The sequence below is a fragment of the Struthio camelus genome, chromosome 2 (assembly GCF_040807025.1).
Source record: "Struthio camelus isolate bStrCam1 chromosome 2, bStrCam1.hap1, whole genome shotgun sequence".
NCBI lineage: Eukaryota > Metazoa > Chordata > Aves > Struthioniformes > Struthionidae > Struthio > Struthio camelus.
In genome coordinates, this window is record NC_090943.1 from 146,899,041 (window position 1) to 146,923,237 (window position 24,197).

At 37.0% G+C, this 24,197-nt stretch overlaps 1 protein-coding gene across 4 annotated transcripts in view; it reads right to left on the bottom strand.

The window, feature by feature from the left end:
* The window catches only part of VPS13B (vacuolar protein sorting 13 homolog B), a 484,859-nt gene that overhangs the window by 279,731 nt on the left and 180,931 nt on the right, over positions 1 to 24,197 (bottom strand). The gene's annotated exons all lie outside the window — the stretch shown is intronic.

Genomic DNA, 24,197 nt, shown 5'->3' on the forward strand with positions numbered 1-24,197 from the left:
AACACTATTTCTTAAGAGCAACAAAAGCATTTTAAAAAGTCATTACGAGGATCTGATACTGTAGTATCAGGGCCTCATAATTCTTAACTCAAGAATGAAGGCTGCTAACTCAAACTGCCCCTGTAAATTCCTCTATTCAAAGGAGAAGAAAGAAACTCAGCTTAGCAGAAGTATGTCTTCAAAATAAGTCTGCAGAAGCGCTTTTACATTTGCACAACACCTTTCCTTGGCCACCTCCAAACATTTCTGTGAGGGAACTACTCTATCCAGTTTCTTCAATATCACATTTGGTTAAACTGTACACACGCTCATTTTCTTATTCTTTAAGTTTTTGATGTTTAGTTTACTCTCTAACTAAAGCTGAAATATTACCATAAAAGTATTTAATCAAATACCATAGCAAAAGATAAAGATATGCAAGTAGAGAGATTTAATCCTAGACAAACAGTAATTTTATTTTTTATTACAACAGGCTCAATTGAATTTTATTAAAACTTCCAGACAACAAGACAAATATTTCAAAGTTGAAATGTACCTGCAAAAGTATCCGTGGAGTGGAAATATCCATGGAGTGGAAACACTGGCAAAGTTCAAAATTTAAGGTAAATATGAATGGTGAGTTTAACCCGGCTTAAACTTTGACTTTACCTAACTGTCTTAGGTTGCATATTCATAGGGTACTTCCAGACCATATTTTCTTTAAATATGATACATGGTAATGCATCAAAGGTGTAAGCATTCTACAGCAGAAGTATGGGATAAAGACAATATACCAGATAAATAGAAACTATTTTAAACATCGATTTTGTGTTAAACCAGAATTTAACATATAGTAATTGTGGTTAAAAAATAAGGGGGGAGAGGGGGAAAGGGGTTCTTGAACATGAAAGATGAGCATTTTTAACAGAGAACTTACTGCACATTTCTTTACTAAACACGGCTTCTTCACTTAAGCAAAATAAAGCAAATTAATTAATAGTAGATCTGTAGGTCTAATTTGAATTTTTGCAGTTGTGCACACATTTTATTTTCTCCAGCTGTTGTGGCCAAGTGAAGCAGTTACAGACACGGAATAAATATAGTATTTTATAGACAGAGTTGTACAAATCACAACTGATCTGCAGCAGATTTTTATAATCTGAAACATTCTTTTAAGGAGAATACTATGAGGGTCATCTGTACAATATTTACAATTAAAATATACATTTTACGGATAAAAAGTTACAAAATTAATTGCCTTGTATTGCTCTATTGAAGAGTGACCCTAGCAGTTTCCTCCTGATCTCAGAAAAACACTCACATCAATTCCTCTGATAAATTCTATGCACAGAATTTTAACAAAAGAGATAGCAATTTCTATAATATTTAGAAATGCTGACTTGCAGAAAATTATTTGCAACTGAAGAGATAGCATTCTGCTAACACTGCTCCTGAAATATTACACTCTGTATTCATGCCTGCTCTCACAAGGAGATGCAGACTGATGCTTCCTGCCCTCGCAAAGACTGCTGTCCTGAGAGACTGCCACAGCGAGGAAAGGGACAAAAATCCTTCACGGAAAGAAAAAAAAAAAATCACTGCTTGAGTTCAGCAGAAGTCGAATAATAAAGCTCAAATTTGCATGTGAACCAGCATTACATAAAAGTTTATTTCCCTACTGCTAAATTCAGCAGCAACCTACGTTTCTATTTTTAATTGTTTCTATTAGTATAAAATATTTATAAATGACCTTAAAGCTGAAGACTCAAACAGATAGGTCTTTTGTGAAAAAGCTTTTCCCAATCATTCCTCCATTATGAGTGAAATTCAGTTGTGTATAAAAGAACAAGATGCATATAGGTGTGGTATATAACAAAATTAGATAGAATTAGATTAAAAAACATTAAGAGAAGCCATATTCTGGTGTTAGTGGGATTTTATTTACAGAAAATGTGATTTTCTTATTACCCAATGGAAGCATTCAAAGTGCCACATGGAAGCTCCTGTTTTTACTAATTATTAGGAAATTTTGGTTCTAAATGTCATCCTATGACCATCCTGTGATAGTCATCCACGTCTTGGACACCTGAAGTAGAAGTAACATCAGTCAGGCTTTCACAGTGGGAGGGTGGGAGCAGCGGAGAATCAGGAAATCTATCTTCTGTCATTCCCTTTCCAGATCTCTTATGAATCAATAAAAAACCAAGATATTTTCAGACACTAAGTTCTGAAAAAAATCCAGCTCCTACTATAGCCTATTTCCCAGGCACTGATTAACATTATGGCCCCCTAAAAAGACCCAGTAGTGCCCTCTGGTGACCCCGGTCAAATTTAGCTATGCTATATGGACCAATGCCCCTACAAAAACTCCAGATAAAGAAGGAGGAGAGAGACTCCCTGGTAGCACAGGAGAGTCTGGCAGTGTCACCGGGAAAATCTTACTGGTCTCCATGGAAGCCCAGGATTCAAATGCCACCCGAAGTATTTAAGTATACGGCAAGACCTACCAGGTTGGATTCCCAAAAGAAAAACATTTTTTAAAAGTTTTTTTTTTTTTAAGGCATAATTAGTTTAGTTTCCTAATATACTGACATCCTCCACTCATGTTTTGTGTCTTACTCTCTCCAATTAGAAATATTATCATTTAGAGCTCTAATCTTTCTTCCATCTATTCTGTCATCTAACATCATCCTTCCGTCTGTCCCGTCTTCTTTTGGAATCCTCTCGTTATATTACTCACAACATACCAAATGTCTTTATTCTCATCAGCCTTTCTCCTTATTTCTTCAAATGTTCCTCTTCAAGTAAATTTAATGTTTTCAATTTCTTCTCACCAGCATACTCCATATTCTCACTGATAGATTGTCCTACACGTAGACCTTTGATTTTCTTTCTTCTTAACTAAGTTGCGTTTTGAGGACTTAGAGTACAGTTTATTTTTAGAATATACATGTACTTTTGCGGTAGTAATCCGATTACAAATTCAGTATTTTGGTCATTAAAATTTTATGGCAGCTATATGCAACAATGGCATATATACACACACACACACACATATATATCACCTACAGCAAATAATTATCATCTATAAAGTTCCTATCAGGTTGGTATTATTTGTGTTTACAATTTAAATAAAAACATTCAAGGAAGTAGATTTGCTGCCTTGCATAAATTTGGAAGCCAAAACTGAAAATTGCCTTCCAAATATATTCTTCAAATGAATAGATTTAAGTGGATCAGAAATTAAAAAGAATATAAACACAGAAAGAGGGGAAGTCAGTCAGGCTTTAAGGCCATATCTTGCTCTTTCTTTCAGAAAAACCTACGGTAACAGGACAAGAAGCTTCTACATTTTTTGAAGTCGCACTTCAGAGATTCACTGGAACGGTGTTGCAGAGGAGTGAGTTAACTCAAACCATGCGGATCTCATTTTTTTCTCCTAAGGAAAATAAGGTACAAGACAAGCAGTGTGTCACTCAACTCCACTTCAACAGCTGTTCTTTCCCTCCATCCTCTGTCAGCTAATTTTTCTCTGAAGTCATTTTACTGCTGTCTCCAGTGCAATTGGCTTTCGTGTCTGCCCTGCAACGGCACAGATGAGCAGCAGACTCATTAGCGCTTAGCATTACTTCAGTTCTTATCTGGAGACACATCACATTTAGAAGTAAACATTCATTTACCATAATTTCTTTCCTAAAATCCTGTGTCACCCCTGCTAGTCCACATTATATCTTAATTATCAACAGGTAATTAGGGAAATGAGTAATACGTGGTGGACATAAACGTTACTGTTGTAAATGCCTACACACTCCCCCATTCCTTCTTCTACAGAGAAGTAAACGCTATTGCTAATTCTCCAAAACAAAGTCACGCTTCAGAGGTAAGAAAATGCCTTTCATTTGAAAACCGAGTGCTACCAAATTATACACAAGATGAGCAAAAAATAAAAGACCCTACAAAATCAGAGATTGAAAGATTTCCTAGATATCAAACATGCAAAAGAATATTGCTGTGTGTAGCAAAAAATGCTATTTGACAGTGTTTTAATAGTATGAAAATGTGGAAAGAAACCATAAAGGAAAACTTCAGCCAAAACAACAAAAAAAAAAAAAGTCTGAAACTTTTCTGTCCCAAACAAATTATGGAGTAAATTTAATAGTTGCAAATCCATTGTCATTCTATGCAGAACAAATTTCATGTTGCAAATGGTAACCTATCTCAGTCTGTTTAAAACAAACTAGAGTTAAGCAGGCATATAGTATAAGTATAACACTGACTTTGTACTTGTAAACATCCTTTCCACACAGAGTCCTTTGGGACATTCAAAGAATTTACTGAATGAGCTACTTGGAATAAATAAAGAACACTCAACTTGGCCTGTAACGCTTTAACTGATCAAAAAAAAAATTTAACTGTTCCCTCAGTTGCATGGAAATGGCCACTTACAAAATTGCTGCTGTGGCGATAGTAAATCTTAAGTTTATTAATTCCTCATTTTTGGATTTTCCTGCACGGGGCTTGTTAAAAACAATCTTTCGATCCAAACAGTTTGGGACTGAAAAGTTGGTGCTGATATAGTGAACCACAGAAAGTACTGGAAGAAGGTAAGTTACTTATTTTTACTTACTCACAGAAGCTAGATAATCCTGGCAGTAAAACAGTAATTGAAATATTTACATATTTAAAAGAGAAGAGGGATTTCTTCCAGTTGATTAGCACACTTAGCTTTAGTGCAAATCACCTGCACCTCAGCTATATGTACCAACTACAGCACTTTGTACAAAAGCTGTTAGAGATGACGTGTCAAATACTTTTTTAATAATCTTGAAATACATGTTAAAGGTTTGCATCTTAAGCTACACTGGTGCTTACGTAACACTCATTTACAAAGACAGTTTGCTCAAGTGCTTGAATCTAGTTAGCAGCAAGATGATTTTATAGAAAACTGTCAGCTACAGGTGCATTTGCAGATACTGCTAAATTACCAGTGTTATAACTACTTCTAAAGTTCATTTCATTCTCAGTTATCCATCTGAGAACATCAACTTATACATTACATACACTTTTTGTTTATGTTTATACAGGCTTCTATCCCTTATCTGATTACCAAGCAAATAAAAGCAAGTTGAAATCTAAGAGTTTAGAGTTGACAAAAAAGTGATTTTTTGAATCTGCTTCCTATACAAAATGCCTCCCCTACAGCCACTGTATGTTCTGAACATATCCATATGGGGGCAGTAATGTTAAAGAAAATAAAATCTACCCTACAACAGTCACCTTAATTAATTTGTTTGCAGATCTTTTTTTTTTTTTTTAAACATACAAGGTTCTAGATAGAGTAGTCAAAAAAAAAAATCAAACTTTGAAAGTTAAAGTTTGTCAAAACTCTGCTTAAAGAGCTACCACAGGATAATCACTTTTCACCCTCTAGGGTCTAGCTTTATGTTTCAGTGTTTAATTGTCCCTATCAATAATCTATCATTATCTTTGCATTGTACTTTATAAATCTGCAGCAATACCTATACTCTTGGCACCATCTAAAGCCAGGAAACAGGGATGCAAAGCAGTAGCTGGGAAGGAATGGGTCAGGATGGCTGGTTGTCCCCAGGGCCATCTGAAGAAGTATGAAGGTGCTGAAACGTACCTATTACAGATTGCCACCAGAGTAACATTTCTTTGAGCTGGAGAATTTTATCTCCACTTAAATGATTTTTTTTAAAAAAATCAGCTGCTGGATCTCCCAGGGTTAACGTGTCTGTTCATTCACAGCCTCAGCTTCTCTCAGGAACCTGAGGCACCCTGAATCCAAGACGTCTCAGCCTCGCGGCTGAATTTGCTTTCAGCTTTCACACCGCGCCCCTCGGGCACACTTCCCAACGCTAGCTGCAACACCACCATCAAAGCCTCAGTTGCGTCGCAGTGAAAACAGCCAGCTCTCCCACAACCTACAAAACTAGATGATCAAGTCATCAGGTCTCACAAATTATTCAACGACTTCCCGAATGAACTGTTAACCTACAGGGAAGGAGTCATTTGCTGTTAGGCGAAAGGCTGTAGGAGCACAGCAACCTGCACTACAATGTATTACAAATGAAAGACCAGGAGGATTAGCTATGGAAGCATAGGTGTTTGTAACGCTTCAGAGAAAATCCCCAACAAAATGCAAAACCAAGTAAGCCTGCAAAACGTGTAGCAACCATCACCCTGATCCCTTCACTCATACTTACCATTATGTTCCCTCAAATGGCATCTGGAGTTTCCCAGCATGTACCACTCAAAAGTCAAAAAACCCAATAGTTTAATACAAATTGCAAACCACTACATGTAAAGCTTCATTGTCTCTAAATACCATAAACTTTAGGTGGTAAAAGATCCTAAATGTGCTCAGTAAGAATCATATGAATGTCCTGAATATCAAAACATTCAAAAAATGACATCATTACTAGAATCTGAAGTTCAGTGATACTTTAAACAAACAAAATATTGCTATTGGTAAATATTCAGTTCATCTCAGGACTCAACATTCCAAATAGCACTGGAGTCTCACTGCACCAGGAAACATGCAGACACCTTCCAGAAAGCAATACAGTATTCGATGCCTATATAAAATAAACTTATATTTAGCCTATATTTGTTTAACCACCTTTTTTTTCCCTTTGCTAAGGAGCTATCAGAACTTCTGTGACTTCTGTAAAAAAAGAAAAGGAGAATCAGCATAAAACTTCCTAGTGTCTTCTTGTACTCTACAAACAACTATGATCGATAAATGTTATCCAAAGGCTGTGATGCATACCTATTGTGAGAGTTAGAAGGAATGAAATAGGATAATAGGATGGCAGAAGGTTCTGAATGTAATTTTACATGAATGGCAACCATCTAGTCCTTTTGAAGACGCTGTAGCCTGATGTCACTTCTGAAGTAATTGGTGGATCCCAAAGCTTGCCTTGCAATTTTGAAAGCAGCGGTGATGAGCTCTGTGACTTCTGAGGCAAGTGGGGAATGTATTATAACTGAATAGCAACCTCGCTTGGAGGAGAATGACAAGCTTGAAGTAGATTTCCGGGGCAAGGAAGGGGAACCTTATTATCTGTGTCTGATCATTAGCTCACGGAACAGACACTTTCCTATATAAAGGGCAGAAAAGGGTCAAAGCCACAGAGCATGTCTAGTGATTATGTTGATAGCTATCATGCCAGTCGACAGCTGGGGAAATTGTGGGGTGCATTACACAAGAAGTTGACTTTATGGCTGCAAAGATATCGGCTTTCTTCATAATTTGGAACTAACAGGGAGTTTCCTCTTAAGGCAGATGGATTTTCTCTGGCCATTTGAGCAGGATCTCGGCTGTTAATGCTAAGAACCTGTACAAAGAGCGAGAAAGCTAACAACTGTCTTAATTGCACTTCTGACCAGCATACCCACAGAGATCTAGACCAGCACTGCTACCGTAGCCGATAAAATTCCTTCCCCAGGCATTTGTTTGTCCTATTCAATCAGGATGTCTCGGATAAACATTCTGGATTTGGCACTAGCAGATTCTAATTTTGCTCATGCAAAGATGTGCTGAAAGGTTTTGTTTCTGAACAGCAAACATGAAATATCCCTTGTGCGCAAGTTCCCACTGAAAGAAAGAAAACGTTTTTTATATTAATGCTTGTGCCTACACAGGGTTCTCAGTAAAAACACAGAGGGGCATTAACTTTTCTGCCTTGAGATCTTTAAACCAAGATGCGATTGGGTTCTTCCCAAGTCACAGCTCAATGTGGCAACAGGTTCTAAGTACAGTTTTTTGAGTTTCTGATGGTAAATAGTGCCTGACTAAACAGAGAAGAAAAAAACTGTGACGCACACACTTTTTAAACCATTTAAGTCTAGCTCCCTTGTCACAAGCAACCGAAACACATAATACCAGTACTCAGTTCTACCTACTGGACTGAACAGCTTGCTGTTACTCATTTAAAAGACAGCACATCCACAGTTTAAAAATAATTGTAAGTATGCTGCAAAAAAATAAACAAATACATTCAGGCCATCTAAAGGCTTTAAGTCAGGCTTTAATAAAATTCACTGCCCAAGTTGAGTGGAATGTAGCATGATTTTTTGCCCCTGCTAATTAAGATCCTTGTCAGACAACGCCAATTATTTCAAAAGACACGGTGGGGTCCTACTATCTCAAAGGGCTAGGATCAAAGTATCAGGTTTCTTTAATTTCAGTTAATTATCCAATCAGGGTACATACGCATTTAAGCCAACCTAGGACTCCTCTGCCAGTGATAGGAGGATGTAACCAACCGATGTGCTCCCAAACAAGGTTCTTGCAATATTGTTGAGTTAATGCATCACCCTTTCACTGACTACTCGGAATTGGATTAGCTCAGCCCAACAACAAAACCAAGGGGTTAATACTGACATGCCTATACAAAGAAATGTCCAATATAAAGTTAAAGAGAAAGAGAGAAGAGTATGTGCATACACATACATACATGCACTTGGACAAACTTTTTGTCTCACCTGGTAAAGACAGGATTATTATAAACTACTTCCTCATCATTCTCCTTAAGCAGCCTAGTAACCACCTGGCTTTTGTTATATATTTAAACAATGACATATCTTCTAAAATACGTGGAAATATTTGAATTGCATCAAACTACCAGTATAGATTGTATTACATTTAATTTGTAATGCAGTGCCTTTATAGGATGATGAAATGATGAAATCTATGAGTCTTTCGAGATAATTGTGTACCATAACATTTATTTAAGTTTGCTTTTCTTTCTGGGCACCTCAGATGGCATTTTTGCAATCAGGGCAGCTATCACCTAGAATCTCGAGTAGCACGATGACACTGCTCCAGCCTCTTCAGATGCCATCTATGGACAGGAACTTTCTTCCTCTATGAACAGGACTATACGTACACACACTATATATACATATATCTACACTCGTCATGCACAAACACTTGCTAGTATCAGCATTTAGTTTCTTTTACAGATCTCACTGATCCTGTATTAAAAACCAAAGCCTTATCCACAATATGATGTTTGAGATTGGACTATAGTTACATGCACCAGGCCTAGTGGCACTGAGCAAAAAACATGGATAATTGCTGGCCTTTACTTTGGATGTGCTACTAGTTACTTAAAAAAGTACCAGAGGAAACACAAAAACATTCCTCCCCTCCTTGCTGACCTCTCCTCGCCTCACTGGCGGCACGACTGACTGGGTGACCTCGCAAGCCTTTTCCATCTCTTACTTCTGTGATAACTGACAGGCTCACAAAAGAAGAGCTTCTGAGGAGGAATTTCAGTACAGATGGAGAAGTGCAATGCAGAAGGACAATATAAGAAGGAGTAAGAAAATGAATGAGAACAAAAGACACTTGGGAGATTGGCCAATTTTTGTCACTTCAAAACTTATGCCATTTGAGCATCGCATCAGCAACTTATGAAACTGAAATGTTTTGCCTTACATATTTTCTGTACTACAAAATGTTGTATAAACAACATTATTGTTTAAAAAAATAATGATTAGTTGAAATCTCATGAAACATTTCTTGACTGAAAGATGTGCATGGATTTACACATATATACTGAGTTGATAGTTGCTGAGTTTTCTATCATCACAAACAATTAATTTTCAGAGCAATAAAATATAGCCACAGTACTATTAATAATTCAGCAAAATAACAGATGACAAATGTGAAATCACTTTGCAGGTTGTAACAGTGCTTTCCACTAATACTGTTATAATTAAGAATCTGTCATCATTGCTACTTAAGACAAAGCAGTGGATAGGTTTACACTTTCAGCCATAAAAATTGAAGTTATTTTTAACGAAATTAGTTGTGTTCAGCATGTCTGTTCTTTTCCATTAAGATTTTAAGATCTGTGTGGTCTTTTCTTATAAATCTAATAAAAGTATCATATAAATCGTTATGCTAGTGTTGTGATTTTCCTAGTATTGCAAAACCAGTTAAAGTGGCATGTTTTACAGCATGCAATCACAGTACAAATACTAATGTCACTAGTGGATTCAAAAGCAAAGAAACATAGCTTTCAAAATATGGATATTTCAATTAAATAAAACACATCTCCTTACCACAGTAAAACTGTTACTAGGGAACGCCACATAATTTTTAGAACATTCCCCTTTTCAATGTCTCTTTGTTCTTCACCATTTCCACACAGGATTCTCTCCACTACTGTCTTGTAAGAGCACAAATATTTTCAACAAATGATCTTACAAAGTAACAATTAAACCCTTGAGGAGACTCACTAAGACAACGATTTCTACTGCTCTGCTTAGGAGTGTTGGATTGTATTCCATTTTCAGCAAGGAATGACAAACTTCTCACTCTACCCTGACAAAAACACTAGACACTAATTCAAAGCACTTCCACAACCTTCCTAATGCTACCACTGTAGCTACCGGTTGCACTTCTTGCCAGAGCAGAAGTCTATTACCTTCTCCTTAGCAGACCTCACAGAAGAGGAAACAAATAAATAATCAGTAGAGGAAAAAAGCGTGATAAGAAAGGTGTTAACAGTGGTATTTGCTGTCACCAAAGAGCTGTTCTACAGACAAATCTATAAATTAGCTGCATAATCCAATGAGACTACAGTGACAGCTCTAAAGCCCTAATGCCTGTTCTTTATCAGGTGAAGACAGATTTGGGTCTTTGACATTTTAATGAAGTAGAATTATTACTGATTCAGCTTATCAAACCAATAAGCGGGGAAGAAAGAGCCAACAGCTAGCTGATCTTTTTAGCATCAGCCACTTCTATAAAGACAGATAAAGGTTGCAGAGAGTCCAGTATTTTCTGTTTACTGAAGTCTTCAATTATGAGACTGTGGTAGAAAAGTACTTTCCATTTTAAAAGACATTTAGGCTCTCTCCAATAAACATAAAGAGAAAAAGAACCTACAAATTGGTACATCAGGGCTTTAGTTTAACTTGAATTCTCTGTCAAATTTGAAGTATAATAGAGGAAGTCTCCCTGAATTCTGACAATGTAAAAAACAATTGCTATAGTTCAGTGTGCAAAAATTTTTCCTTTTGCACTATATAAAAATGCAAAGGGAAAAAAAACATTTTATGGTTTCTTAGCTTCCACTAAAAGGAAAAAAAGAAGGTAACTGAGCAACTTTAATCCACAAACGTTTTAAGATTAAATATTAATAGCAGAAAGATAAGTTTACTATTGTGATATCATGGTCATAGCTGATGTGACTCAGCATCAAACGACTTCCAGAATTTCAAGCTTAAATAAAAAATTGGAGCAGATCCACTGGTGTAAAGAACCCAAACGCATTAAACACTTTTTAAATGCCAGTTACAACGTAAAACCTTTGTCACAACTTTATTCGAATTCCCCAAGCCTGAGAATTCAAATAACTAATTTTAAATATGTTCGCTTCATACATTTGAGAAGCAGTATAACTTCACAGTTTCTCACTAGCTCCCAACTTCTCTTTTAAGACCTCCTAATATGCTCTCTTTTTTTTTTTTTTTTAAAGGCATATGCGATACTCATGAGGTAAAAATAAACTGATTACTGGGCTTAAAGGAGCAGAGTGGGAAAGAAGAGTAGAAAGAGGTCAAAGCAAAAGCCTGGAAACATTCCTTTTACCAAGTTCCTTGCATTACACACAAACACACCTGGCTTTTGTTGGGATAGCTCTCCAACCTCTACTCTCATTAGCTGACATCCTGTGTTCTCTTCGGGCCCCAAATCTTAACTAGGTTCATGGCCATTACAGCAAACAAATTGAACTTTTACTAGTACTGGCACAAAATCACCTTGCTGAAAAGTTAAAAAGGATTAAAGAAAGACTCCTGGTATGAACAGCTGAAGAACCATCTTTAGTTTATCAGGAAACAACTCATTTCTGAGCCTCAGGAACACATACGTAGGGACCCATGGGTCCTGCAGTCTTTGTGCTCAGAAGAGCACATGAATGGTGCGACGTCCCAAAGCTCCCTAAGATTTTGGTGAGGGCCAACTGCAAGCACTGATGCCAGAGGAGGTTATGAGCTCAAGGACCTGAAACTTGCCAGACGGAGTGGCGGCGTTGTAACGCTTCTGAAGAATCCAACTGGGCGAGTACTTGTTTTTTCTTCAGTTAAACAGATCTATATGCTGCTTTTTCACAAATGATGCAGACCAACTGTTAAATTCCATGTACAGGAAACTTTTTTCTCAAATCACTGAAGATTTGCCAGAAAAGTGTTTTTTTATTAGTAAACACCACACTTTCTCAAGCAGTGGGCATTAGTTTACTTTTGGTTGGCTTCTGTTTTCAGGCTTCCACTCCCACAGTAAATTTTATCATTTAGTCTCCAAATAGACTACATAAACTTCAACCCTGGATAGATCTTAAAAGTCGTATTAGCTGAAGCTTTACATGTTTTACAAGTCAAAAACAACTTTTCTTCTTTCATTCCAGTGAAGTTGGAGTAAATACATAAATAAATAACCATCACTTGTACCATAGTCATGTGCTAACTTACACTCAAAGGTTCTGTTTTGCAACGACAACAGATTATAAACTGAAATGTGGCTTATCCTTTGGTAAAAGATTTAAGGTATGCAATTTATATTGTTATTATGTTTCATTATCCAAGCAATAAACAACTGAAACTTTTTAACAATAAACAACTTTAAACTTTTAAAAACATATAGGAGGTTCTCTCTTTAAATTTTTCAGCTGTAATCATCACTCGCTGTTTTTCCTGAAGCAGCGTATGTAAAAACGGTTCAAAACGAGCTGGCAAAATAAATTATCGAAAACTTCATAGCCCTTTCTTAATTGTTGCATAAGTTGCCTAAGTTCCCAAGTATCTATTTTTGGGTGAAGGAAAACAAAGAAAGTAACCCAATTTGACTTAATGAGAATCTAGTCGGCACACTTCTGTACTCCAAGAATTAACAGTGGATACACTCCTCCAAAGAATAAAAGGATTTCTGACAGTTCCTTCAGCTGCTTCTCTCAAACCACTACCATCACCTCATTTTCCCTGGCTTTCAGCCAGCTTGCTCTCATCCAAATTTCACATCTTTATTGGGCTCTGACAAAGACACTATCCAAAGTGGACACATGTAGCCAGGTGTCATCACTACTATGCAATAACTACTCCACATGACAGTATACAATATACTTAACAGGTTGTTAAAATTTAAATATTTCAAGTCTGTATTTTAAACTGAATTTCTAATGAAAAAAAATTCACCATTTTTGACATAATCTGTATGGTTAGAAACAACCATGAGTGAATAAACTGAGGATATAAAATTTAGATATCTGACTGCAACCTACTGAGGGCACAGAAACTTACTGAGGGCACAGAATGCCTGCAGGACCGGGGCCAGCTGAAATCTGAGTCTTTACTACATACCTTCCTCGTGTTTATTATGTCAAATCTCATGTTCAAGACAATTAGTTGGCATTAAGTTGCATCTCATTTGCATTAAGGCTTTTCTTTATATATATTTGCTTTCTCAAATTCAACGGCACAAGCAAGTATTGCAGAATTCTATAGCTTAAGAAATTGGGAAAAGAGCTCCAAGAAAGCCAAGTAATGGCCCTATTTCTGCTAACTTACTACATGTGCTTTGATTGCTATAGAAATCCTATCAGTGCCATGTATTAAATGACAGCCAGTTGCAAGTCATGATCCATCCACTTAATTCTACCAAAAAGCAGGCTGTAGAACATCCCTGAATTAGCTTTTCCTTCATATATATAGCTGTGAACATATCTTCTGAAAAAGTCCATATGTATTTTAACGTTTCTAGTAATAGAGAATACATCAACTGCCCTTCATAAATTGTTCTAATTATTACCTTCATTAAAAATTCTCATCTCTTTCCTCGTTTAATGTGTGCTAGAATCATTACTCAACCTTGTCAGCTTTTGAAAAGCCTCAAAATTCTTTTTTATCAGTATTTATAGATTATGAAGCTGTTTCTCATCTTCCTTTTTAATAAACTTAGTAAACCGAGCTCTACAGACACCTCATGCTTTACAAGAGACAAGTTACATGATCCCACGTATATTACATCAACACTACAGCATGATATATATTGTGCTACTGTATATTATAACAACATGTGGCTCATAGAAGCAATCATCTCTCATTCATTCCCATATCCCTTATGCCCACCTTTATCGGCATTAATCATACTCCAAAGCTTAAATATATTTCCCATTTATGAAATTCCTATGCTTATTCCATAATTTATTCTAGAACCAGTATCAGCCAACAAAGCCAGTACTATATAGCTTATTCTGTCCCTTCTTAACCCTCCCTCCACCTCCTCCCTTCCTCTCTCCCCCAAAAGCCCAACACTCGCATTCTTCTAGCCCTAGGAAATTGTTTTCTCAAAGCTTATTGAAAATTGATACTAATGATCTAGACAGATGCTCACCCCACTCTTTTATGCGTCTTAAATGAAAATGTGCAGTTAAAGACAAACGCCAGTAAATAGGCAATTTGAGGTTGTCCAGGTCTGCCCCTGGTCTGGAATATCAGGCAACTAAGTCTATCTAATAGATAGACTGTTTAAATTACCTAGTAAGCACTTTTCCCATTTTCAACGTTATTACAATCCCACTGTTTAATGGTCATTTATTTTTTTCCTTCAATCTGAGTCAGTAATTTTTCCCCAAACAAACCATATCTTTTCTCTGTAGTATCAGTACTTGTCATTCCATACCATGAAACCTTCTTCTAATGCCACTGCCTGGTTGCATTTCAGAAAGAAAAAAAAAACTGTCTCAAGACAGAAAAGAGCCTCCCCCCTCTCCCCCCACATAAGGAGTATCTGTTTCAAATCACAATTATTGATCCCTTCTCACTATCACATATCAAACGATGTTTCAGGGAGAACTTAAAGCCATTCAAGTCAGCCACTGCGATGGGGTGGCACTGCACGTCGAAATCACTAAGCTATTACAGAGGGAAGCTGATCAAAATCCTCAGACTAACAGCTATGGATGGGCTTTCCTGGAACACAGATAACTAAACCTGCCTCACCTGGCCTGATCCAGGACCCCAAACGAGAAACACTGCTTTATGCAGAAAAAGAAACACCTCATCCACACTTTTCTTCATTCCCTTCACACCAAATTCAAGAGCAGCTCATGCCGGAACAAGGTAACTAATTAGCACCGCGCTTGCGTTAAAAAATTGCACTCTCTCGATCCTTGGGAACTATGAAGGAAAGTATTGAATATATTTTCCCCAGAGAAGCAGCGACAAATTCCAGTGTAAATTAGTTACCTCTCACATATTTTTGAAGAGAAAGTAAAGGCATTGCAAAAGCAACCTTTTTCCTCTTCAAGAAAATGTCATTACAGCACGCTGCTGCGCAACTAAGAAGAACACCATTTACAAGAACGTTTTGAAACAAGGGCAGTTTATTAAACTGTGTTAAAACTGGGAGGGGGGCAGGGTTGCTCAACTTTGCTCCTTTCAGCAAGACCAGTTTAGACGAAGAAACGTATGTAGCTTAATTTTTAATTACTTGCTTACATTCATACCACCACTTAACTTCAAAGTCCACTTTCCAGCAAAGAGATCCAACTATTGGCTTTAAAAAAAACTCCCACTACTTTTATCTCTCAGCTACTGTCTGCAAGGGTCTCCTCCGACAGCGCCGGGTCAGGCCTGCGAGCCTGCCCCGGGCGCCCCCCCAGCCTGCAGGCGCTACGTCACCCCATTACTGCTCCACGCAGAGCCCTCTGCCGCTTTTATGAGGCGAAACCACAGAAGGTCAAGCTAACACAGCCCCATCGAGAAATTTCCCCTTCCTAAAGCTGCTCCTCAGGAGTCTGTTTACATAGATTTGCAATGAATTATTAGCAATATAGGACTGGAGGAAAGTTAGAAAGGCCAGTAATAAAATACACAGCATATCTGTGTACCTACACACTCGGCGGAACACTTTCATCATCAGTGATATTATTTCATCATGTCATTATTTGATAAGTGTTGATGAATCGAATTAAAAACAAAATTAGCACACCGCCCTCAATGTCTACTACTTTATTTCAGGAATCTATCAATGTTTTTATAACTTTTGGTCTTTTTTTAACTCTGTTACAGGGTGGTAAAATGGGGAGACTTTATGACCTGTGGGACGTGTGGACTGGGGGTTTTGTGCACTGTTCTGAATTAAGCAATTATTACATTGGTATTTGCAATGAATTTAATGTGATGATCCATGCCTATGTTCTTATATTAAGCATACAAAAAATAATAAGAAAAAAGGCTCTGTTATTCTGGGCTCTGCCCCACTAGCATTTAACATAATTAAATGAAGAAAGCAATAGCTGGGGAATTTAGTGTATGAATGCACAGTAATATACTGGCACTCCTTCCATTTCTTTATTCAGCCACGAACATTGCATCCCACCAATTCCTCAAAATCATGCTCCAGTCAGAATTAAGATTATATAAAGTGAGATAGAGTAGATTTATATCCTGCTTCTGAATCACATAATCCCTCTCTGTGTCAGTACTTTCAGAATTATTTTCTTATTATTTATTGTTTCAATCTGCATCTCTGGTGGTATCTCATTCTCATTACCCATGAAAGATGCAATTACCTTGGAAAATATCTTGTTGTGAAGATCAAAGCAAAAAATAGCTCGAAAAGTAAATAGATTCCCCTTCCCTCCCTTTACACTATCCACATCTGACCTGCCAGGTCTATATCTTGCTGGTCTAAAAGTTGGAAGTGCTCACGGGGCTTTAATTAAAAAGTTCTTTTTCCCCACAATTTTCATTTTATCCATTTTAAAATTTGTATCCTTTAACAGGGCCATAGGAATGCTTGTATTCACTTAGTTTGAATAAAGCTGACTGAATAAAAACAGCAAATTACAGAGGATATACACCAATTTGTATCTACAAAACACATTTCACTACTCTAGTGGAATTAATCTAGTGCTTTCCTCAAGTTACAAAAAGGAAGAAATAAGAGGCTGCCTTTATCTTAGTAATGGGAAATTTTTTATTTTTAAGGAAGTTGGGAAGGAAAATCAGAAAATAAGATGTTAACTAAAACCTATAAGGGAAAAGAACGCTAAAGAAATAAAGCAGTAAGTTTTAGTGAATTTTTGCAAAACATGCCAGTGTTTACTCTTGATTATTCTCACTAGCTATTTAACTAAGTCTGTCATAGAAATGTAAGATCTCACTGAGATACAGTAAAGGGATTCTGAGTCCAAAAAAATCATTTTTTTTTCCCCCAACTATAACAGCTTACAGAACCACAGAATAGTTCAGGTTGGAAGAGACCTTTAAAGATCAATCCCCATGCTCAAGCAGGGTCACCTAGGGCAGGTTGCTTTCGGCCATGTCCAGTCGGGTTTTGAATATCTCCAAAGATGGTGACTCCACAACCTTTGGGCAACCTGTGCCAGGGTTCAACTGCCCTCCCAGTAAAGAAGGGTTTTCTTATATTCAGATGGAGTTTCCTGCGTTGCGCATTGTGCCGTTGCCTCCTGTCCTGTCACTGGACAGCACTGAGAAGAGTTTGGCCCCACCTTTTGACACCCCTCCCCATCAGGCATTTATACACGTGGATCAGATCCCCCCTGAGCCTTCTCTTCTCCAGGCTGAACAGTCCCAGCTCTCGCAGCCTCTCCTTGTAGGAGAGATGCTTCAGCTCCTTAATTATCTTTGCAGCCCTTTGCTGGGCTCACTCCAGTAAATCCATGCCTCTCTTGGACTAGGTACATAATATGTTAAATTTATATTAACACAAATTAATATAATAGAAGGTATAACTTCTTTGAGTAAACCTTTTTTATATAATTAAACCATCATCACAACAGCACTATTGCTACAAAAGCATGTCTACCCAAATGCTGATTCGAGTGTTAAATTATATGACCTACACTCTACCTAAAAAATTAAAAAAAAACAAAAGCAGAATGGGAAACAACCTCAGAATGATGGATGCCACAGGAAACACTTTAATCAAAGGGAACTTCCTGGCACTATCTATTTTTCACTAAGGAAAATATTTGACAGAATCATTTATTTACATCACTTTAGTTTGGATCTAAGGACAAAAACTGCTACTTTCAGTAATTTCAAAAGAATGGATTTACATTTTCAAAAGACTGACGCTTGCAGACTCAGCAATTCTAATATTGAATTAACTAGCTTCATATTTCAACATTGCTCACAAATGGAAGTATAGTTAAAGCAGTCAAATCAAGAACTGTTTACTTATGAGTACTTCCAATTTGATTCACTCTGCAAATTCTAGAAGTGGCATCCATTAAATATTCCCCATTCAAAATCTCATTTACTCAAGGCACTACACAAACCTGTAATAACTTGAAATTTCTACTCAAGAGCAACTCATTCTTAAAGCAGTTAATTTACTTTTGCCCCCCAAAAAAGGAAAAAAAGTTGTAAGGTTAAGGTCAAAAGGAAAGTAGGGAGGACCATATTCACAGGGACTCTGCTTATACAGTGGGAACAACAAGGACCACCTCCAGTAGGCAGCCAACTATTTTAAGAAATCTTTGCAAAATATTTCCAAGATACGCAATACAACTTTGTTCGACCTTTAGTAAAAGGCCACCTCTTTCAGGCAACTGACTGTTGTGGATCCCTTGGGTGGTCCAAGACCTGGGTGGTCCAGTGACTTCAGCTTGGACAGCTTAATACTGTATTTAACTGCCTCACATCACATTTTATTCTTCTGGAGCAAGAATTCAAACTTGCTAAAAGAAGAAACAATCTCTTATTTACATAAATATTAACATGAGTCTTATGAGAAAACTGTATCACAACAAACAAACAAAAAGCTTTTACACTATTTCATTCCAAAAGGAGATGAAGGACCCCAAGGGCCCAAAAGAATCCTAAGCACTTAATATATCTGTGCAATAGTTTGAGATTTTTAATGTTGTGGGTACTATCGATGTCCTCCTAACAGTATTTCTAGCAGATCCACCTGACAAGGCTGTTGTGTGCGTTATTAGTTTTTTAATAAACACAAACAGTGAAAGTAAGGGTCTCAGGGAGGCCATAGCTGCCTTGGGCAGCACAGGGCAGGCTCCTGGTGTGGGCTGTACGTAGGCGGAGGACACACCACCATAACTCGGGTCTCTACTTCTATAGTTGACTCCATTGCTTCTGGCACCTGACTGATCTCTGCTTTGATTTCCGGTGCATACACCCAATTGTTTAAATTGTTTAAACAATGATGATGTGACAAAGCTTTTCCTTTAAACATGGTTCTTAAGATATGGCAGTATCCAGAAAGCAAGCAACTCCACAAATTACTGAATCCTAATATTTGAATATTTGAAATGGGGAGTGATAACACTGTGTCTGGATGCAGTTCATCACACTACAGCTCCAGATTTTTTGGCTCTTCCTGGGACATACCCACATCTGTTCAATGGCTTTTGCTGGGCCCTCCTGCAAGCTCAAATTCTTTATTTTTGCCCTCATAGTAGCACCATATTTTTCTACATTCTCGTTCTTTATACATAACGGATATGAAAAAATAAAGATAGGCAAGCTAGTCTTTGTTATCAATACGTATATAACTTGGCAGTAGACAGCCAGACTGTTCCATGCTCTACATAAAAATGTACAAACAAGTCAGGGCAGAATAAAATTCAGAGAAGATTCCAGAAATGTTCATTTTGCAGACGCAAGGCAGACAGTGAAAAAGACCAGAAAGACACTCATAAAAATAGAGGAAGAATTTTGCTCTAAATTTCTAAGAACTGTTTAATTTTTTCCAAATCAAATCACAAAAAACAATCTGAATATTTGAAAAACAGGAGTTCTACATCCTTCTAGAAACAAAAATGTGATGTGATTTTTTTCAAATATACTTCCCCTCCTCTTTTTTTAAAAAGATAAATCATTATATTAGAAAGATATTCTTCCCACGATGTGGGAAATTTATCATTAATTAGGATCACAGCATTTATGAAAGAGTCAACAAACTTACTGGCAAATAGGAGCCTGGACGTTCTAATGCGTAAACTATTAACAGTAGCTCCTAAGCTACCTTCAGGAGGACCTATTAACAACAATATTGCTTAATAAGCTTGATGGTTTTCCTCAGTTTCAAATAAAGATTCAATTTAACACCACAAAGATGATCCAAATCTACTTCACGATTTGTTTATTGCCATCAAATTACCACTGCTCCATCTTGCCTCAAATGTACATGGTCACTACGTCCTCTAAGAGGACAAACATTTATTATAAAATAGCTGTTTCCTAAGGACACTATCGGACTGGGGAATTAAAAATAACCACTACCCAAATCCCCAGTGAATTCCGTCCTGCTCCTTTTTGAGGAAACCCTTTCAAGTTTATACGTATGAAGGATTTTACAGCATATTTCACTTCACCAGAACTGTTCAATATTCAAAGTAAGTATTTAATAACTGAATTACTCCCCTTTGGCATTATGCTGATAAAGCATGGGCTGCCCAGCAGCTGGGCAAGGGCAGCAGGCACCCCCAGGAGATGCCCCGACTTTCTGCCTTTTCCTTACACCAGACCCCAGACCAGACTGGACCAGGCGTTCTTCAGCATTTGGAGGGAAATATCCGCAGACACAAGCCTGCGTTTGGTTTGAATGCGTTCTAATGGCTCGACTAGGCAAAAGCAATCTTTATCACAAAAAAGCCAAGAAGCAGCAAACGCAAAAATCCCTCTCTGACCTAAGGACAAGCTCCAAACACCTCATGTGTGAAATCTCACTGGGGGATAGAAGAAGCATAAGAATCAGCATGAAAAAACATCTTTACAAATACCTGTGTATTAAGCAATAAATAAATACATTTGAAAACTTTCAGTTGTAGAGTTCTGCAACATTGTTGACTTTCACATGGAAAATGTATGAGCAGCATATGCAAAACTGCTTAAATCATTTTGTCTGTTAAACAAACAAGCAAATGCCTAGAGGGGCCAGAATAAAGTAACTGGTCTCATTATGATGAATAGTATTAACTTGTTCTGTCTTGCCAAGTCAGTAAGCGGTGTGAATTTAATGGCAATTAGCTGAGATCAAAGTTGAAATACCACGAACAAAGGAGGTAAAACTGACAGTACCGAAAAAGGTAAGTATACCACGGGTGACTGAAAAAAAATTACTTAGATTTATTTAGAATGTTTTGAACTGTTAATCGAAAAGGACAGATCCTTACACAATGTTTATTTTCAAAACAGTATTAGTGATTAGGCACATTTCTAGGAGACTTGCTTTCACGGGTAAATTGACCAAAGAACTGATAGTGAAGTAAACTATTCTGTAATAGCTCCCAATGCGGACACACTATTCTGAACGGTATTTTCACAAGAAATTCAGTTCTGAGTCAAAGTCAAGCACTCTCCCTCCTACCTGGCAAATAAGCGGCAACAGTAATCTAGCAGCCATTCAAAGCACTAACAAAAGTCCACACGCTTCGGAAAGAGGCTGAAGGGGAGAGAGTTCGTCGTTTTTTAATATGCAGTAGACTTTACAGACTGTTAGTGATAGGAAAAATATTCCTCTCATATTAAACCTATGCATCTTAATCAGGGCTGACATAAAACAACTATACTTTTAAATTATGATTAATCTGTGAAAAACAGCTTTTGGGGTTTTTTTTTCCAGTGGAGAGCTCCACTTCCATGTAACATTAGTGGGAATTAAATTCCTGTCTCAAATATTAGACGCATAAAACAACCCACAGCTTGTTCACGAACACTTACCACATAACTACAGTCACTATAAAATTCCATGGTTCATGTCATACTTTTCAAGTACAAGTCTGAAAGTATTCCACAGTAATTCCCAGATTATTTTGTGTAGACAGTAACATATATGTTACAGATGAGCTGATACACAGAGAAGGTAGGTAATTAGCCAAGGCAGGTAATTCAATGGAAATAACAGGAATTAACGCAAGAAAGATTCTTTCTGCTGCAATAACTCCCTCAATACAGGTAAAATAATAAACAAGGAAAGCAAGTTACAATGCTGTTTGCATTAAACCCATCAAACCTGGACACAAAGAAATGGTTCAGTATAATAAAAAGCAGTATATTTTTGACCTTAACCCTACAGATCTTGGGCAATTACTCAGCAAGGTCAATAAGAGATTCGCTTGAGCAAGGACTACGGTTCTCAGAAGATCAAAGATAACTAGCGTTACCCTCTGCCCTAACCAGACCCAGATTCACACTTTCCATTACTTATTTACATTGATCTTACGACTATTTTTATAGATCCATCAGAATAAGTGTGCTTTTACTCTTTTACAAATATTTAATTAAGTTAATTAATTACAGCCTAACTGAAATATCCTACAAAAGACCCCACGCAGCTTTCAAAGTGTAGGCTGAATCCTAATCCCCCTTTTTTTTTTTTTTAACTAGCACTGAGGATGAAGTCAATAAATTGTCAATTAATAACATACTTGCTTTGATGGCTCTTCAGTAATTTACTTTCATATCACTTCATAAATTTGTTAGGAAAACTTCTGGGATCTCTGATACAGTACCTCTGCCATGGGAAAATTTGGTTTAAATCTGCTCTGCTGCCAATAAACCAATAAGACTAACTGGCTGATAATCCTCCCACACTACACTGTTTAGGTATATGCACTCAACCAGCAAAAGTTTAATTTGTTCCGCTAATGGCACAGAAAACTACTCAGACTTATTCACCATATAAATCTGAACTTCAGCCTGCTACTTTTTGTTATTGCTTAGGCAGAAAATTCAAGTTATTGAATGCTTTGTAATTCAAACTATTTTATCTTTTCTTTGATCTAAAGCGTAACAATAATAACAGACACTGTCAGTAACTAAATATTAAACTGCACTTGGTGGAAGAAATATTAAAAAGTCTTAGAAAAGTCTCAATATTACTTGCATTGGCACACTGACATGCAAGCCATTTTACTGCTCTAACTAAATAAGCACAAAAGTATTCTTAAACTAATGAACCAAAACCAGTGATGCTAGCTACCATTTATATATTTTTAGCTGCCATACTTAGCTTTTGCTTGGGATTTCCAATGGGATAACAGATATCTTTACTAGATATAACCTATTTTGTTGAAAAATAACTCAATTTACAAGTACACAATACAAATTAGTAAAGCAGCAATACAAAGCTCAAAATACAATTTTGTCCATACAGTTATTAGACTGATAGCATTTATACATGTTTATATATTGTAAAACAACTGTGTGTACGTATGACAATGTGGCATACAAGTTTCAGTTTAAAATGTTGCAGGTGTCACACATTCAGGACAGGCCAAGGCCAAGTGGGGTTATGTAAAAATTCCTGAAAAAACTGTGAAGAAATATTATAAATCATGTCGTAAGGTATTATATTATTAGTCCACCTCATACAGAAAAACTACTGGAGAGCATTAGGAAACCTCAATTTACTTCTACTCTATTTTAGACAAGGAGAGTTTGTCTGTGTTTCCCTAAAGCATTACAACAACACTGTACAGGTACTGACAGAAATTAAAGACTTGACAAAAAACTCCAAGTGTTCAGGTTGCATTCTTACTGTCTGCTCATGGGGTATGAAGAACCAACTAGAGACTTTCCAAAAGGACTGAGGTATGTCTGAGGTATTTATATTAAAGAAACTGTCCTACCATTCCACTTGTAATCCTCTGGGAAACAAGAGCATCTAGAGTATTATATGCTGTTAAGAAGATTTATATTTTCTCTCAATTTCTAGCTCTCAGACATACTGATAGGAATAGGTCAAAAAATATACTGCGGCTTAGAACATAATTTTAAAAATTTTTCTCCCAAATTTCATCAGTACTCAGAACTTTTCATTCACGGACATAATAAGAAGAGGTATCTTTGTTTCCTCCTCATGCTTATACCCATGCATGCACATATGCAGGTACAGCTAGACATGGAAAGCTGTGATAACTCTAAAAACTCTGCGTAAAACATAATCAATATTTCCACTTTTTTCAACTGTAATTAAGAAATCAATTCTGGCCATTCTGAATTCTCATTTCATTGTGCTATTTAAATAAAAGGAGGGTAGGAGGAGGACATTCTCTCCTGGGAAAATAAGAAAATCCATATAACAGGGAATAAACAAGGTGAGGTAAGGTCAGGAATGACTGAGCACTACTGTACCTCCATGGTGCTGGCAAGGCAGTGAGATGTGGCTCCCCACACAGCAGCCA